Source organism: Puma concolor, chromosome B1 (genome assembly GCF_028749965.1).
Source record: "Puma concolor isolate L17-30 chromosome B1, mPumCon1.1.hap2, whole genome shotgun sequence".
NCBI classification, from domain to species: Eukaryota; Metazoa; Chordata; class Mammalia; order Carnivora; family Felidae; genus Puma; species Puma concolor.
Window position 1 is genome coordinate 185,442,109 of NC_141670.1, and position 17,943 is coordinate 185,460,051.

Consider the following 17,943-nt stretch of genomic DNA (forward strand, 5'->3'; position numbering starts at 1 on the left):
CACATATACCTGAAACATCTTCAAAATGGATTTCCTTTCTGGTCGTTCCCTCTTAAAACCATATACCATCCCAATATTTTCAGGCTCCTTAAAACAAAATGGCATTGTTCGTCCCCTACACTCAATTTTGGGAGCTGAGACCACCTTCATCCACACAGCTTTAACTGTTGGGATGGAGATCTGAAGCCACTTGTGTCAACATGGCATTCCTCTTTGTTCCAGGAGATTCCTGGCCAGGAAGATAAGACTGTAAACCAATAAATAACGTTACCATTGGTGCCAGGACTTTTCTAAAAGCCAAAACATTTGAATGAATAGTTTGCTCATCTGAACAAGCAGCCCTGCTGTGGGAACAATGGGTTGCTCGTTTAGCCAAACAGCTCACTTATCAAACATCTGTTTATTTATCAAAACTCCCTGCAAGATGCTTGCTTCGCTGTGCCCACCAAAGCGAACATACTATATCAAGAACTTGACCCAATCCCAGTAAGATATGTGCGTTGAAAGACCTGCCTTGAAGTGCTCCTACCAAACTCCTACCAAAGTCTATGCCTGGCCTCTTCCCGAGACGCTACCAAGACTACCGAAGTCATGCTCTATCTCACAGTAGGTTTAATTGGCTTAGCTTTGTTTGAAGAACAAGGTTTGCCAGTGGTCTTTTGCGGAATTGATAGTCAATCTGCATCTATATCCAACTGTCAGCTGCAGTGTCTCCTGATCTTTAAATGGATAAACCCCAGTAATCATGGAAAGAATACAGAAGGACACATGCCTGGAGAAATATGTATGGGAAACTTACAGAACCCTCAATCGTTTTAAGATAGCTCGTCAAAAACAAATAAGACCACAATTTTATCTACGGTCCAAAGGGAGTTTGTTGATATATGTATTTACTATGATAATACTACATATACTAATAGTATGTGTAATAATACTATATATACTAACATAATCATTAATCATGAATCATTAAATACCTTTAAAAGACTATTGTGAGATTTTCTGATTCACATTCCAGATTCTTCAATAAGAAGTAATAACATCTGAAGAGATAGAAAAAAAGAGAAAGAGATATCCCAAGCACAACTTTGTAATGTACATTATGTTATTTCAAATGAGTTCCTCAACCCTTACTCCCACCCTCTCAAGCCTCTTCCTTCTTCTCTTGGTAAATGATTTAATTGACATTCTAGTATCCAGCAATGCTGCCCATGTTATTTCAGGACTTTGAATCCCTTATGTTGGCTCCGTTGTGTCAGCAAGAAAATTTCCTTCCTTCCTCTGTTCTTTCCTTTTCTGCCTTGCCTTGCCTTTCTCTTCCTTCCTCCCTTCATCTTCCTTCCTTCCTTCATCTTTCTTTCTTTCTTTCTTTCTTTCTTTCTTTCTTTCTTTCTCTCTCTCTCTTTCCTTCTTTCTTTCTTTCTTTCTTTCTTTCTCTCTTTCTACTTGAATTGCCTCTTCCGTTGGTTGCAGTATATAAATAGTTCTAATGATGCTGTGTGATTCTATATCTATGATTACCTGGAGATGTTGTGTCAAATATACAGCATTATAAATGATACACTGAGAGGCACCCAGGGGGCTCAGTTGGTCAAGCATCCAGCTCTTGATCTCAGCTCAGTTATTGATCTCAGGGTTGTGAGTTCAAGCCCCATGTTGGGCTCCACACCCAATATGGAGCCTACTTAAAATATAAATAAGGAGGGGAACCTGGGTGTCTCAGTAGGTTAAGCCTCTGACTGTTGATTGCTACTCACATCATGATCTCATGGTTCATGGGTTCTAGCCCCACATCAGACTCTGCGCTGACAGCACAGAGCCTGTTTAAGATTCTGTCTCCCTCTCTCTGACCCTGCCCCCCCGCCTCAAAATAAATAAAAATTGTAAAATAACTAAATAATACATTTACAGATGCATTTTAAATTTTTTTCTGCTCATTTTTGTGTCATTTGATCTCACCATCCACTATTACTCTCCTGGTAGTCGCGTGTTCTGAGTCTAAGAGTTCTTATTCACGACTAACGAATTGATCGATTATTCATTCAAGTCTTCCTACCCGATCCAAACTATGGAATTAACTGTGTCTTACTTGCAGCTGTTCAAAAGACTGGTCCATAAAAGCATCTCGGCGTTAAAAGTCTACTTGCTTTGTCGCGTTTTAACATGTGGGTTTTATTATTTTCAGGCACGGTGAGGCCAACATATCAAGAGAAGCTTACCATTGAAAACACAGTTTGTTAGTCACAGTGCCCCAGAGAAGGGAGCAGGCCATGCCACACAGGGCCACATGAAGAAGCACAGGAGACAGAAGGAATGATGGGAAAGTATCTGTGGAAGCCCTTATTGCGGTCCCATGGGAAAGTTTTCGCACAGCAGGGAAGCAGGCGTGGGATCAGTTCGTTTGAATCATTTCTGGGTATAGCTCTTCTGGTGCACAGCAGCTATCTCTAGTTGTCTGCTGCCTGGCCTTGGGATAATGAGGGCAGAGAAATATTGCCTCCTGAAGCGCAAAAGCCATCTGGAAGAGGTCGTTCAGAATATAGACTCTGGGTTGGTCTGTTTATGAAAGTAATGCTGGGGCATTCATTTGCCATCCCCAAGAATTGAGGCAGCCTCTCCAAGTCAGTGAGGGCTCAGATGCCAGATCATCAAGAATATAGATAATAAAAACGTATAGTTAACACATTGTATTGAATTATAATTTACATATGGTAAAATTCACTAAGCTTAAGCATACAGCATAATACATTGTTTATATTTGGATACACTCATGTAATCACCCCCCAGATCAATGTTAAAACATTGCCATTGCTCCAAAAGATTCTGTTGAGTCTCCTTCAGCTTAATACCTGCCTCTCCCAGCAAGGAAGGTGATATTGTGACTTCGATTAGAATTCCCTGATCTTGAACCCCATAGAAACAGAATTGTACATTATGAACCTTTTTATGTCTGTTTTCTTTCATTCAAATTCTCTTTCTGGGGTTTATCCATACGGTTGCACTTACCAAGTTTGTTACTTTTTAGTATTGTGGAGTCTTCTTAATATGAATATAATGAAATGTGTCTATTTACTCTGTAATAATTGAGTTGCCATGAATATTCCTGTACATGTCTTTCACGGACACGTGTACTCATTATGCTTGTGCATACCTAGGAATAGAAGTGATGAATCATGGGACTGGTATTGTCTCTAGTTTTAGTGGATACCACCAAAACGTTTTCCAAAAGTTAAAATAATTAACCATCCAATCAACATTATATGGGAATTTCCATTTCTCTGCATTCTTGACAACATTTGTAATTGACAGTCTTTTTTTTTTCATTTTTTTAACGTTTATTTATTTTTGAGACAGAGAGAGACAGAGCGTGAACAGGGGAGGGGCAGAGAGAGAGGGAGACACAGAATCTGAAGCAGGCTCCAGGCTCTGAGCCATCAGCCCAGAGCCTGACGCGGGGCTCGAACTCACGGACCGCGAGATCGTGACCTGAGTTGAAGTCGGACGCTTAACCGACTGAGCCACCCAGGCGCCCCTGTAATTGACAGTCTTCTTAATTTTACCATCCTGTTGGTTGTGCAGTGGTTCCCAGTCATGGTTTTCACTTCCATTTCCCTGATGGGCAATAATATTGAACACTTTTACATATGATTATAGGTACCTCTTCAAGATCTTTGCCAGCTTTCATGTTGAATTCTCTGTATTTTTCTTATTTAATTAGTAGGATATCTTTATGTATTCCAGATATCAGTCCTTTGTCAGATAAATATTTTTAAAATATTTCCTCCCAATCTGAAACTTGTCTTTTACCTTCCTTAATGATATATTTTGATAAACAGAAGACCACTTTATCATCTTTAAACTTTCATTATTAATGCTCTTTTGTTTTTAGTAATTTTCACTAATCCCAGGATTAGGAAGATGTGTATTCTTCCAATAGCATTATTATTTTACTTTTCAGTGATTGGTCTGTGAGTCACATTAAATTGATATTTGCGAATGATGTGGAATAGACTCCTCAGTATCACCAAAACTTTCTTGCTTATGTTTGCAATGCAAATGGACAATTTCTTCCTGAATTAATTGTGAATTCGACTGTAAACCTCTTTGTGTTACCATAATCAATAGTTTCTATGATTAGTGGAAGCCAAGTTTTAGAATTTTGTAATCACAATTTATGCATGCAATTCAGAACAAACCCAACAAATAAATTCATGAAAATGAAGCCAATAACCTAAATTTATGATTCAAATAAGCTGAGACATCTAATTTACCAAGCTTAAACCCTGCTCCTTCTTAAAAGTTCCTTTTGGAGTTCTTTAATGCAGTTGTCTACATTAGCTCAAAGTTTTGTTTTGTTTTGTTTTACAACATTTGTTTTTAGAAAAAGTACTGTGTAAGCCCCAAATCCATATACTCTCTTCAACATAGTCAAGAAATATGCATCTCATTTACTTTATGCTTTATTTATAATCAAACAGCCCCCTAAAGGTTCCCCCTTAACTGTAATAAGACAAACCTTAGAAAATCTACCTAAATTAACTTGCTAGTGTCTAAGAAAACTACAAAAGTAAAATCATGTTAACAGAAGAGAAGGCAAAGTTGTTTTTGATTAGAGAACTTGAGATTTATCTAGTAAGGTCCCCCTGACATCGAGAGGTGAATCTGATGACTTCTGCATTCCAAGAATCTTTGGTAAGGACTAAATGTGGTTCATGAGAATAATACAACCACAAAAGAAACCTACATGGCAACAGTTTTCTCATAATCCTTCATTCTTCAGCACATATCTATTGAACATTTAATATTTCTCTGGGACTATAAATCTCAACAAAAAAGCCATGGTCCTAAACATTCATGGAGCTTCTAGTGCAGTTGGATAAATAGGTAAAATCACAGACTGGGGGGGGGGGGGGAAAAGTAACTGCATATTATAATAAGGCGAGGGGAGAGAAAATGCTTACACAGAGAAGAAGGGGCCAGATGAACTTTCAGGTTAACGGTAGATGAGCAGAAAATGTCTCTTCAAGGAAGTATAGAGCATCTAGAGAAAAACTAAGCCAGCTTTACAAACCATGCAGGCCACCTCGTGTCCAAAGTGCTCACAGAGACAGGTGAGAGAGCAAACTGACATGAGTTAGGTCTATTACTTTGCTTATGTTTCTGCCTTTGGAAGTAGAGGAAAGAAGACTAGAACCTACAAGCAGATTCCGAAACTACTGCAAGTGAAACCCCAAGATAACCTGCCCGTGGTTCTCGACAAGAGAACCAGGTATGCCAATGTCGCCAAGAACCCTCTAAGCTTGCTTGTCCCTCAATATTAACAGATAAAATAGAATTCATTTCCAGCGGGCCGTGGAGACCCAGCCCATAGCCTGAGAGAAAATGTCCAGAGATCCAGAGAGAATGTTTGCCCTTGTGGGCTTGGATTTGCCCTTGGACTTGGACATGGATTTGATTATTTTAACCTTTGCCACTGATGTGGTTCATTGTCCTTAATGTGTTCCATGCAAGAGTATGACATATTCTTCAGATTGACAAAATCTTGGTTTGCTCCACAAGATAATTCTACTTCTTCAAGAGATTCTGCAACATGCTCAGCTAATATAAAAAGAGCTTTGATAGCTGGCACACTGCATTATCATCTAAACAGTTCATATTTACAGCGTATAGACATTTTCCTCCTGTAGAGAAAACACCAAATTTCCCTTTCTCTTTGGTTAGGCATAAAGTAGAAAAATAAGCACTTCTAAGGAATATTTTTTAATCTTTTTCAGGTTTTTTCTGTGAATTTTCTCTGCTTCTTCTCTCAGAATTAAATAGAAAACAACACAAATATTTTCCATGAAGACTCTGGATTCTTTTCGCCAAAGATACCCTGAACTTAATGCATTTCAGGATGTTGAGATATATAAACTAGGATCTCTGTTGACTAGATCTCATGCCCCTGGGATCAAAACGCAGCAGAACTTTTACAAAACCTGCTTGGGAAGATGGCATCTTGGTGTCCAATATCCAGCTATGACAGATAGAAAGAATGCTACATTTCCCTTCCACTCCCCATTTCTTTCTTCAAGGGTAGAACTTTGAAGAAGTATCATTAAATAGATACTGTTCTTTTAGGAATGATACTCTCAGCAAAGTCTTCAAATCACTCTTTCAGAATAAAAACCAAGTGTCTCAGAGAATGCAAGAAGAGATTTTGGAAAACATGTCTATGGAGCTCATGTCAGCCTGTTAAATTGCTTAGTCCTCTCCCGGTTGGAGATTATATAATATTATATACAATCATATTATATATATGAATATATAATCATTATTATATATATGAATATACATTTTATATGATTATTGTGTTATAGGATTATATATATGATATACATATAGATTATATATGATTATATATATATATATATAAGATTATATATAGAATATAAAATATATGGAGAGGGAGAAAGAGAGAGAGAGACACTCAGTTATGTGCTCAATTGTTTCCCCTCAAAATTCATACATTGGAGTCCTAATCCCAAGTACTCAGAATGTAACTGTTTTTGGACATAAGATTTTTAAAGAGGTAATTAAGGTTAAATAAGGTCCCTAGGGTACACCCTAACCCAATATGACTAGTATTCTTGTAAGAAGAAGAGCAGATTAGGACACACACACAGAGGAAAGACCAGGCACCATATGAAGACACAGCAAGGAAAGAGCTATCTGCAAGCCTAGGAGAGAAAAAGAGAAGAAACCAGCTTAGCTGACCCTTTGATCTTGAACTTCTAGCTTCCAGAATTGCAAAAAAAAATGAATTCCTATTGTTTAAGCCACCAGTCTGTGATAGCTTTTATGGTGATCCTAGTAGACTTTTTTTTTTAGATGTATATACACTGTGGAGGTATACATATCTCTCTCCAATACAAATACAACTTACACAATATCTACACACACTGTTTTCTAAAGGTGGTGGTGTTTGTGCAAAACTTATGGGAGATATCAATTACGTCTACAGCAGCCCCTATTTCTTACAGCATATCTGGTAGATACTCTGGAATTTTTAGATCTTTGGTAGTTTTTCTAGATACTGTTTGAAAATTGAATAATTCATCATTATTATTATTTTTTTTCTTTTTTAGCTCATTTCTGTATATCCTATCTTATAACACTCAGATAAAGGAAACCAGCTAAGCCATTTGGCATTCTTCTGGGACTATACTTAGCAAATCCAGCAGTTCAATAACAATATTATCTACTTTTTACATTCCTATAGGTGACAATATTTGAGGTTTTTAAGTTGCTATGTAACAAGGGTCTCCTTGCCCCCAGATTCCAATAACATTTTGCTCAGTCTTCATTAAGCCCTCACCAATGGCCTTTTTGAGGCCTGTCAGTCATCCACTACCAAACTCAAGACCTTCCAGGTTCCGCTACCATGAATCTCAAAGCCACGTGTCTTTGGTTTTTCTTACGGCAGCATGATGTTTCTGATATCAAATCGTGTCTCCTTTGCTACTTCTGCATTCAAAACCCTCTCCAACTGTAATGGAAGAAAATAACAATTTCATTATGCTCACCGATTCTGTGGGTGGGTCATTCAAACAGCACAGTGGGGATGAGTTATATTCCAAGGGATCTGGGGTCTCCATTGGGAAGACTTGAATGGGGACAGAAGACTCAAAAAGCTGAGAGTTCTAATAACTGTGACTAAAGGATCCAACTCCATGGTGCCTTAATTGTTGATATCTGGTCCCGGAACTGGGATTATTAGAAGGCTTAGCTGAGCTCAGACTGTCTTGTCACCTAGAGTGCTTGCATGAAAACCATCTCCCTATGGCTTGGGCTTCCCATGGCGTGGTGACCAGGATCCAAAAGGGAGCACCCAAGAGGCACCTTCCAGAGAGGGAATGTTCTAGAAGAACCAGATGGAAGTTCATGGTCTTTTATGATCCCACCTCATCAGTCACATAGCATTATTCTTACCCAACTTTGGCTCAGGTCATGATCTCGTGGTTTGTGAGTTCGAGCCCCATGTCGGGCTCTGTGCTGACAGCTCATAAAGATACTGTGCTGACAGTATCATAAAGATGCCAATTCTCCAAAAATTGATCTATAAGATCAATAAGATTTCAAACAACTTCCTCAAAATGGTTTTTATGGATTCTGTGTCTCCCTCTCTCTCTCTGCCCCTCCCCTGCTCATACTCTGTCTCTCTCTCTCTCTCAAAAATGAATAAGCTTAAAAAAAATTAAAAAAAGGTTAGAGTGGGAGAGAGAGCCAAAGCATAAGAGACTCTTAACAACTGAGAACAAACTGAGGGTTGATGGGGGGTGGGAGGGAGGGGAGGGTAGGTGATGGGCATTGAAGAGGGCATCTTTTGGGATGAGCACTGGGTGTTGTACGGAAACTAATTTGACAATAAATTTCATATAATAAAAAATACAAAATAAATAAATAAGTAAATAAATAAATAAATAAATAAACACTAAAAAAAAAAAAACTAAAAAAATTAAAAAAGAATTCCTGTTCTTCTCCTCCTCCAAAACATCCAGCACTATGGTAAATACGTTGACTGATCATACAACTAACTTCTAGTTTAATGGCATTGTTTTTAAAAATTCTGTAACTATTTTTTTCTTTTCATAATAAATTTAGTCATATGAAAAAACATAAACATGTGGGCTTTCAGAGCAAAGAGACGTCATTTGAACAACTTACAAGTTACCCTTTTGCATGTTATGCCATATTTCCCATCCTTAGTGCTTATTCCAGCTATAAAATGTGAATCATAATAATAATAATACATCTTCTATAGTAGTGGTGTGGAAATTAGAAATAATATATGTAACATATTAAGCAATAAGTAAGTGCTTAGGAAATAATTAGTTCTATTCTTAAAAAAAAATGCTTTGAGGTCAAATTATTTTATTTTCCCCTGTGGAGTGCATGCAAATACCGTAATTACTGAGTTCATTCAGCTTATTTTATTCCTTTGTTATCATGTAATACAGCGACTAAAGCACGATTTTGAAATCAAACTGCCTAGGAATTGGTTTTGAAATCAAACTCGTGGCTCTAATGGAGACTGTGTGACAAGTTACTTAATACCATTGAGTTAGAGTCTTCATAAAAATGTTATTATCTAAGAGTTAAATAAAACATCTCTCTAAACAAGACATTACAATTTTCAATAGTTTAAAGCATTTATTGGCAAATGATAAAGATATAGCGGTGCTCTTGCTGAAGATAAATAGATATATTTGTCCACCAAAAGGCCCCTATCCTCGAAGAACACAATTCCTGGGCATGTCTAAAGCAAATTAGATACTTTGATTAAGATTAAAATTCCTGGGGCGCCTGGGTGGCACAGTCGGTTAAGCGTCCGACTTCAGCCAGGTCACGATCTCGCGGTCCGTGAGTTCGAGCCCCGCATCGGGCTCTGGGCTGATGGCTCAGAGCCTGGAGCCTGTTTCCGATTCTGTGTCTCCCTCTCTCTCTGCCCCTCGCCCGTTCATGCTCTGTCTCTCTCTGTCCCAAAAATAAATAAACGTTGAAAAAAAAAAATTAAAAAAAAAAAATTAAAATTCCTTTGGCGAAGGAGTGGACAGTTCATTTGGGAATGGGAATGGGAAAAAGGACACCGAGTAGGAGACCAGGAAATCTGGGCTTTTGACGTAGTTCTGCCGCTTATAGACTCCCCAGTCCTGAGTAACTTGCTGCTCTGGGCCTCAGTTTCTTCATCTGTAAAATGGGTATGATAGTATCGCCAGATTTATCTCACCAAAAGTTGTGAGGCCCAGATGAGATTGTCGAGAGAAATATGCCTTGAAAATCCTAAGTCGCCACAAAAATATAACTTACATTTTTTAAAAGTTATCGTTTGTGCCCAAATAGAGAAAACAAAGCTCATTAAAGCAAGTGCATTGTTTTTGTGCAAAGGTATTTACACTTGGTTCACAATATGATCTTGTTTATACCAAGAGCATTTTCAGACTGGAGGGAGGATACTAATTAACTATCTGCAAAAATGAAAGGGCAGCCTTTCCATTTTATTATAGAAGCTCTGCAATTTAAACCTCCACAAGTACATTTATGTCAAATTCCTACCAGCATTATGTTCTCTGATTTTCTGCTCACTGATTGTGGATGGTAGCTACACAATTAAGATAAATGTGTAAATGTGTACTGTTCAGAAATAGTTTATTTCTCATTTAAGGCATGGTGTAGTGTGACTTTCATTTTCTTTTGGATATAGCTATTAAATTTGGATTACCCCTTGTGTTACTGAGAGGAAAAGATTTTTTTTTTAAATATACGAGATGCGTATTAAGCTACAGAAAAACATAATAGCGCCTCCATGTAAGAGAATTTTCCAAGTTCTTATTTTCCATTAACTAACTAAATAAACAAATAACGATACTTCCTCATACAGAATTAAATAAATAAATAAATAAATAACGATAAATTACGTTAAATAAATTAAATAAATAAATAAATAAATAAATAAATAACAATACTTCCTCCTATAGAATTCACCCAGCACGTGATCATGAAACATGCTGCAAGTGTCTCCACAAAGCCCTAAATTCTCCAATTTTGGACAAAAATGGTGATTCACAAATACATGGTGAAACGATCATCCTAATTAATATGTTGGATAGATGATTATGTGCCAGGCACTGTTTCATTTCCATGCCTTCACACAGTGAATCCCCAAAACAAACCTACAAGGTGTGCAATATTAAGATCCGACTTCTACTGATCAAGAAATGGAGTTTAGAGCGTGTCTCTGCAAGGTTCATCACAGAAAACAAACAGAAGCACTCCTGGTGTTTCCAGCAGAAACTTAAAAGAACATCCTGCTAAACAATTCATAGGTTAAAAAAAAAAAAAGAAATACTAATGGACATTTTAAATACTAATGGTCCATTTAAATAAAACGGACATGTTTAACAGCAAACATATTAAAATATGTGGGATGTTGGGGCGCCTGGGTGGCTCAGTCGGTTAAGCGTCTGACTTCGCTCAGGTCATGATCTCACCGGTCTGTGGGTTCGAGCCCAGCGTCAGGCTCTGTGCTGACAGCTCAGAGCCTGGAGCCTGCTTCAGATGTGTCTCCTCCTCTCTCTGACCCTCCCGGTTCATGCTCTGTCTCTCTCTGTCTCAAAAATAAATAAACATTAAAAACAATTTTTTTAATAAAATATGTGGGATGCAACTATATAGTTGTTTGAAGCAATCTAGAGCCTTAAATACTTGCATGAGAAATTTCAAAAGCCTCAAAATTAACGAACTAAGCATTCACACTGAGAAGTTACGTGGACTACCCTAAACCACAGAATATAAGGAAAGAGATAATGAATATGAAAAACAGAAATTTATATTTTGAGAGGCGCCTGGGGGGCTCAGTCGGTTAAGCATCTAACTCTTGACTACAGTTCGTGAGATCCAGCCCCAAACTGGGCTCCGCACTAATAACATGGAGCTCCTTGGGATTCTTTCTCTCCCTCTCTCTCTCTGCTCCTCACCTGCCCACACGCTAGTGTTTTCTTTCTTTCTCTCTCTCTCAAAATAAATAAATAAATAAACATTACAAAAAAGAAATTTATATTTTTTAAAAAGTTGGTTCTTTTCACAATTATAGAAAAGAAATTAACCCCTATCAATTGCTTGAAAGAAGTAGAAGCAATGTAACGAATGAGAAGGGGTTGTAATCACATATAATGCAAAGAATAAAAAAATGAAAGAATAGTGTTGTCAACTCGGCTATTCCGGCAGGGAAGGGGACGTTATTCATCAAGAAGAAATTAAAATCTTAACTAGCTGTATAATAATGAAACCAAAACAGTGGTCAAAAAGCTTTCTTGGAGCGCCTGGGTGGCTCAGTCGGTGAAGAGGCCAACTTTGGCTCAGGTCATGATCTTGTGGTCCATGAGTTCGAGCCCCTCATCGGGTTCTGTGCTGACAGCTTTGAGCCTGGAGCCTGCTTCAGATGCTATGTTTCCATCTTTCTGCCACTTCCCCACTCATCCTCTGTCTCTTTCTCTCTCAAACATAGAAATAACTATTGAAAAAACGTTAAAAAAAATCTTTCTTTAAACTTAAAGCCAACCCCATTGGTTTTAAAGGACAAGTTTTACCAAACCTTCAATAAATTTCTGGACCTATGTTCCTAGACTAATTTCTGTACCTATATTCCTAGGCAGAATTGGATTTGAATTGACAAGTAATCCCTCAATTCAAACTATAAGCCCAACATAATGCAGATACATAAACAGCAAATCATTATGGGCCTATTTCACTCATAAATACAGAACCAGAATTTCTGAAACACAAAACAAAACAAAAAGAAAAGAAAAAGAAATCCAATCGGGCATTGAGAAGCAATACACTATTACCAAACTGGTTTTATTACAGGTGGACAGAAATAATTTACATTATAAAATCCATTAGTGTAATTTTCCATGGTAACAGATTAAAAGAGAATATTATGTAATCATCTCAATAGATAAAAAAACTTGATACAATGCAAAACCCGTTCATGGCAACAAGCTCTTAGTAAATTAGGAATAGAAAGGAACACCTGACCTGATAAAAAGTGTTTATAAAAAAACATACGTTATTCTAAAGCATCTGCTTTAAAATCAAGAACAAGGCAAGGAGGCACATTTACCACAACTTCTGATCAACAATAAGTTGACTGTTCTAGCTACTACAATTAAGCAAGAAAAAAAAAATTGTCCCAAGAATTAGACAGGGTAACATAAAACTGTCAGTAGTTGTAGATATTGACATTTATCTATGAATCCCAGAAAAATACACAGAAAAAAAATGTTGAAATAATAGCAGCATTTAGCAAAGTAGATGGATATAAGCTTAATACAAAAGTCAAATACATTTCTATTCTCCAGCACCACCAATCTAGAAAACATATTTAAAGACAGGACTCCACTTACATCAAATAAATATCAAGTACATAAAAATAAATCCAAAAAATAATGCCCCGGAAAAACTATAAATTTTATGACAAGGTATTAAAAATTACCCAAATGAAAAGAGATATAAGCCACGTTTACGGATAGGAAGACAGTATCATCAAAATGCCAATTTTCCAAAAATTGACCTATAAGATCAATAAAATTTCAAACAACTTCCTCAAAATGATTTTTATGGGACTTTAGCAAGAACTTTATAAAAGCATATGGAGGGGCGCCTGGGTGGCGCAGTCGGTTAAGCGTCCGACTTCAGCCAGGTCACGATCTCGCGGTCCGTGAGTTCGAGCCCCGCGTCAGGCTCTGGGCTGATGGCTCGGAGACTGGACCCTGTTTCCGATTCTGTGTCTCCCCCTCTTTCTGCCCCTCCCCCGTTCATGCTCTGTCTCTCTCTGTCCCAAAAATAAATAAACGTTAAAAAAAAAAAAAAATTAAAAAAAAAAAAAAGCATATGGAAAATAAAGGGTCAAGCCTAGCCAGGACACCTCTGAAGGAGTGCAAGGAGCAAATCTTACCATATATCAAGACTGATTATGAAACCATGGTATCATGGATACATAAAACAACCATGATCTTTGGTATGACAGATGTATTATGTAAGATCAGTGAGGAAAGCAGAAATTGGTCAATAAGTAAAGCAGGAAAAGAAATGATTTGTTCATTTGGGAAAAGAATGAAATTGGATCCCTCCCTACAATACACAAAAACCCATTCCGTTAGAAGTAGAACTTAAATATCAAAAATAAAATAAAAAATATAAGTTACAACTGTTTAGTCTTTGAGATATGGAAAAACTCCTCACCATGTTTACTGCAAACCTTTTAATGGATAAATCATGTTACATTAAAATTAATAATTTTTGTTTGAAAAAGAAAATGAGTTTTTGTTTAAGAAATTGAAAATACAGTTCACAAACATACACAGTGATTTACATTGTACAAAATGGACCAAAGTCAATGTCAAGAAAGTATGCTACAATATAAATTAATACTAATAACAAAATTATAGAAAAATGGGAAAATAAATGTTAAATATCTCACAGAATAGGAAATGTGCGACCAATATACACTTGAAGATCTGTTCATTATATCGGAACTATGAAAATTAAGACCATAATGAGACGGCTTTACATTGTTACAATTCACAAAAATTAAAATGTCTGAACACTACAAGGGTTAGAGTGGATCCTCGGCATCTCTAATATTGCAATGGTAGGAGCAGAAGTAAGCACAACCACTTTAGAAGAGGTTAGACTTCGTAGTCTGATATTGAATACCCATAAGCCCGCGGTTCGGCGATTAAACTCCTATTGTATACACAAGAGCATCTGTTACACAGCTACAATAGAAGATGCATTCCAGAATATCCATAGCAGTACTGCCCATGATACCAAAAACCTAGAAGTATCCCAGTTGTCCATTGGAGACTGTATAAGCAAAATGGGCTATAATCAAATGATAGAATCTTATATTGCAGCGGAAACGTATTAACTACAGTGGCATGCAGAAAATTAAATGAACCTCAGTCATATATTAAGTGAAATTCTAAGTCTCAAGTGACTACATGAAGCATTGTATACCTTATCTTAAAAGCTAAAAAGAATGAAAACAGACATACAGTTTTAGGAATGACTATAAGGGCAATAAAACTGAAAGCAAGGCATGAATGCAAGAGTCAGAACAAGGGGTTGACAAGAGGATAAAAGGAAAGAAGTAGACCATGCACTTGGATATAGATCATTCTCAAGGTCTTAGCTTCTGTTTTGCATGGCAGGTGCGCAGATACTTATTACATCATTAAAAATAAGGAACTAAATACAGTAAAACCTTGGATTGCAAGTAACTGGTTCTGTGAGTGTTCCACAAGATGAGCAAACGTTTCTAATAAATTGTAACTTGATAAACGAGCGACGTCCTGCAGTACGAGTAGTCCGTGATTCCCAAATGTCACATGATCCTAATCATAAGAGCCAACGGTTCTGGAAATGGTTCTTGAAATATACGAGTGCTTTGGACTACAAGCATGTTTCCAGAATAAATTTTGCTCGCAAACCAAGGTTTTACTGCATATAAATAAATGTGGGGCATACTGACTAAAGAGTGTATCAGAGAATCAAGAAAGAAAAAAATAAGAAAATTGTGCTCGGTCCCAAATACTCAGCAGAAACTCTCCTTTATGAGACCACATGAACAGCCAGAATTAGAACAGCATAGCAAATAACAATCACAAAACATTAATCGTGATCTAGATCTGTTCAAAAGCTATTTCAATTTCTAAGGAATTTTGCCAGAAAAGTTTTTCTCCCTGGGCGCAGCAGCCCCCTCAGCTGCCACACGCACTTCAAAGGATCCCAGCTTATGACAATTTAAATAATATATACACAAAAAGTAAAGCAAAGCATGAAAATTTTAAGGCATCTTAAATCATTTTTCAGGTTGCAAAGCATAATAAAATAATCTAAGAAATGATTACATGACACCATGGGGGTAAATGAAGCCTAGCTAATGAATTCTGATGTCTCTATCCTTTCTTAGCTCTCTATCAGAAAGTCTGCATTTTCAAAAGTTAAATAAAGGAGAATTTAAGCTAAGACCTCGGTAAAATTCTCTTCTTGGGTAAACGGGTTGGCTCCTGAATAGATAGATACCTGACATGAAACAAAAAAGTCAAGTCGCATTTTTCAAGACGTATTCCCTTTTTCTTTTAGATAAAGGAAACATCGCTGTTTATTTCATCAAGTTCATCAGCATCTGAGAATGTGTTACCGAGTGACAAGAAAGCTGTCACTGGGAAAATAATCCTACTCCTTTACTTCACATGATGTAACCTACCGTGTTATCTTCTCCAAGGGAGTGAAATGGTAACGCCATGGGAACCTAAGCAGCATTTATATATGGAAACAGGGCGACTATTTCAGGAGTGAAGTAAACCTGCTTGGAAGGGTCAGCAAGCAATTTAAAGCCTCTCTTTATCACGGTATACTGATAAAAGGTTAAGTTTAAAACCGCCTTTCAGATTAGCAAATAGCACATAACATGTAAGCATGTACAGGTGGGGAACGCTCAGAGGTTCATCCTGGGCGTAAGACACAAATTAATGTCTCTCATCTACACACTCTATATGGATAGGAAAAGTACCTTTCAAGTTTCTGTGAGGAAAAGGAGAAGAATTGCAGTCTGATATGGAAGCGTGATGTCTATGGCTATAAATTCATGTCATCAACAATGAAGACTCAGAAGAATAAATAGTATGATTTAAGACCATCCATCCACATATACCCCCAAAGTGATTGTATCCGTTTCCTACTGCTGCCATAACAAATTGCCACAAACTTAGTGGCTTAAAACAACAGAAAGTTATTGCCTCACAGTCCTGGAATCTCTAAGTATGAAATCAACATGTCAGCAGGATTGATTCCTACTAGAGACCCTAAGGACCTGTTCCATGCTTCTCTCCCAACTTCTGATCATTGCTGGCAATCCTTGACACAACCATTATTCCAGTCCCTGCCTCCACTGGCACATGGAGATCTCTCCTGGGTTTCGTCACATAGCATCTTCCTTATCAATCTGTCTCTGTGTCCCTCCTCTTCTTATGAGACACCAATTATATTGGATTAGCATATTGGACTATAGTACACCCTAATTGAGTAGAACCTCGTCTTTTTTTTTCCTTAATGGTTTTATTTATTTTTGAGACAGAGAAAGACAGAGCATGAGCAGGGGAGGGGCAGAGAGAGAGGGAGACACAGAATCCGAAGCAGGTTCCAGGCTCTGAGCTGTCAGCACAGAGCCCGAGGCGGGGCTCGAACTCATGGAGGGTGAGATCACGACTTGAGCTGAAGTCTGACGTTTAACCAACTGAGCCACCCAGGCGCCCGGAGTATGACCTCATCTTAACTTGATTAGTTCAACTTATATTTTCAAATAAGGTCATATTCACAGGTACCACTTTAACATATCCTTTGGGGAGGGGACAAAATTCAACCCACAAATTGATCAGTGGGTAAGTTTGAGGAAAAAAGTAAGGTCCCTTCTCTGCCTTTTTACTCTGGGAACAAACCATCTGGTTAAACATTCTAGGAATTAATAAGTTTCCAACTTCAAAGACCAGTAACAAATCCATGTGCCCACAGGGGCTAAAAAGGTCACACTGGTGAGTGAAATGGACTGGTTAATTTACTTATTTCATTCACTTTAAAAAGTGATTTTACTGAAATTTTAGCCCTCACCTCCTTTTATAAATCATTAAACATTTTATCATGCATCATTTCCATATGCATTTGCCATGTAATTTTCATAATTCTCATTAGGGTTTGTTTTACATAGGCATCTTGCATTGATTTTTTTTTTTGCATGAGACACGGTTTATTTATTGAAAGTGTAGAAACACACACTTAACTTCGTAAAGAAATATGTTTTCTTCCGTTTTTATTGAAACTCTCAGTGTAGCACACATTTTCCAACTATTGACAGAGACATAGGTAGAAAACTATGTTTCTGCAAAAAGGCAAATGACAGTGAAAGCATAATGATACTCAGTGGCTGGCCAATGACTTCAGTTATGGGCAGAGTAGGTATAGTGTGGACTGTGGACTGTGGCCCCTGTCCAAATGGGGATGAAGCCAAGCAGCTCCAACCAATTAGTGCCAGACAAGCACTCAAGGGAAGTCCTGAATGCAGACAATCCAGGTAAGTTTTTTCAAGAGAAGCTAGAAATCCAGTTCTGATTTTCCCTGAGAAACCAGAAGTCCAGATTTTTATGAGAAATCTCCATTTTTTTTTTAAGGAGGTTGATTTATAAAAGCCAAACAAAACAAATCTGTGAATTCAAATTCAATTCAGTTCTCAGCCATTATCGATTATGACCTTTGAATCCACAGGACAACCATTTGAATGAATGGTTTTCCCTTTAGAAAGATGGACTTCCCCACCTCCTCTCCCATCTCACTGTTACCTCCCCT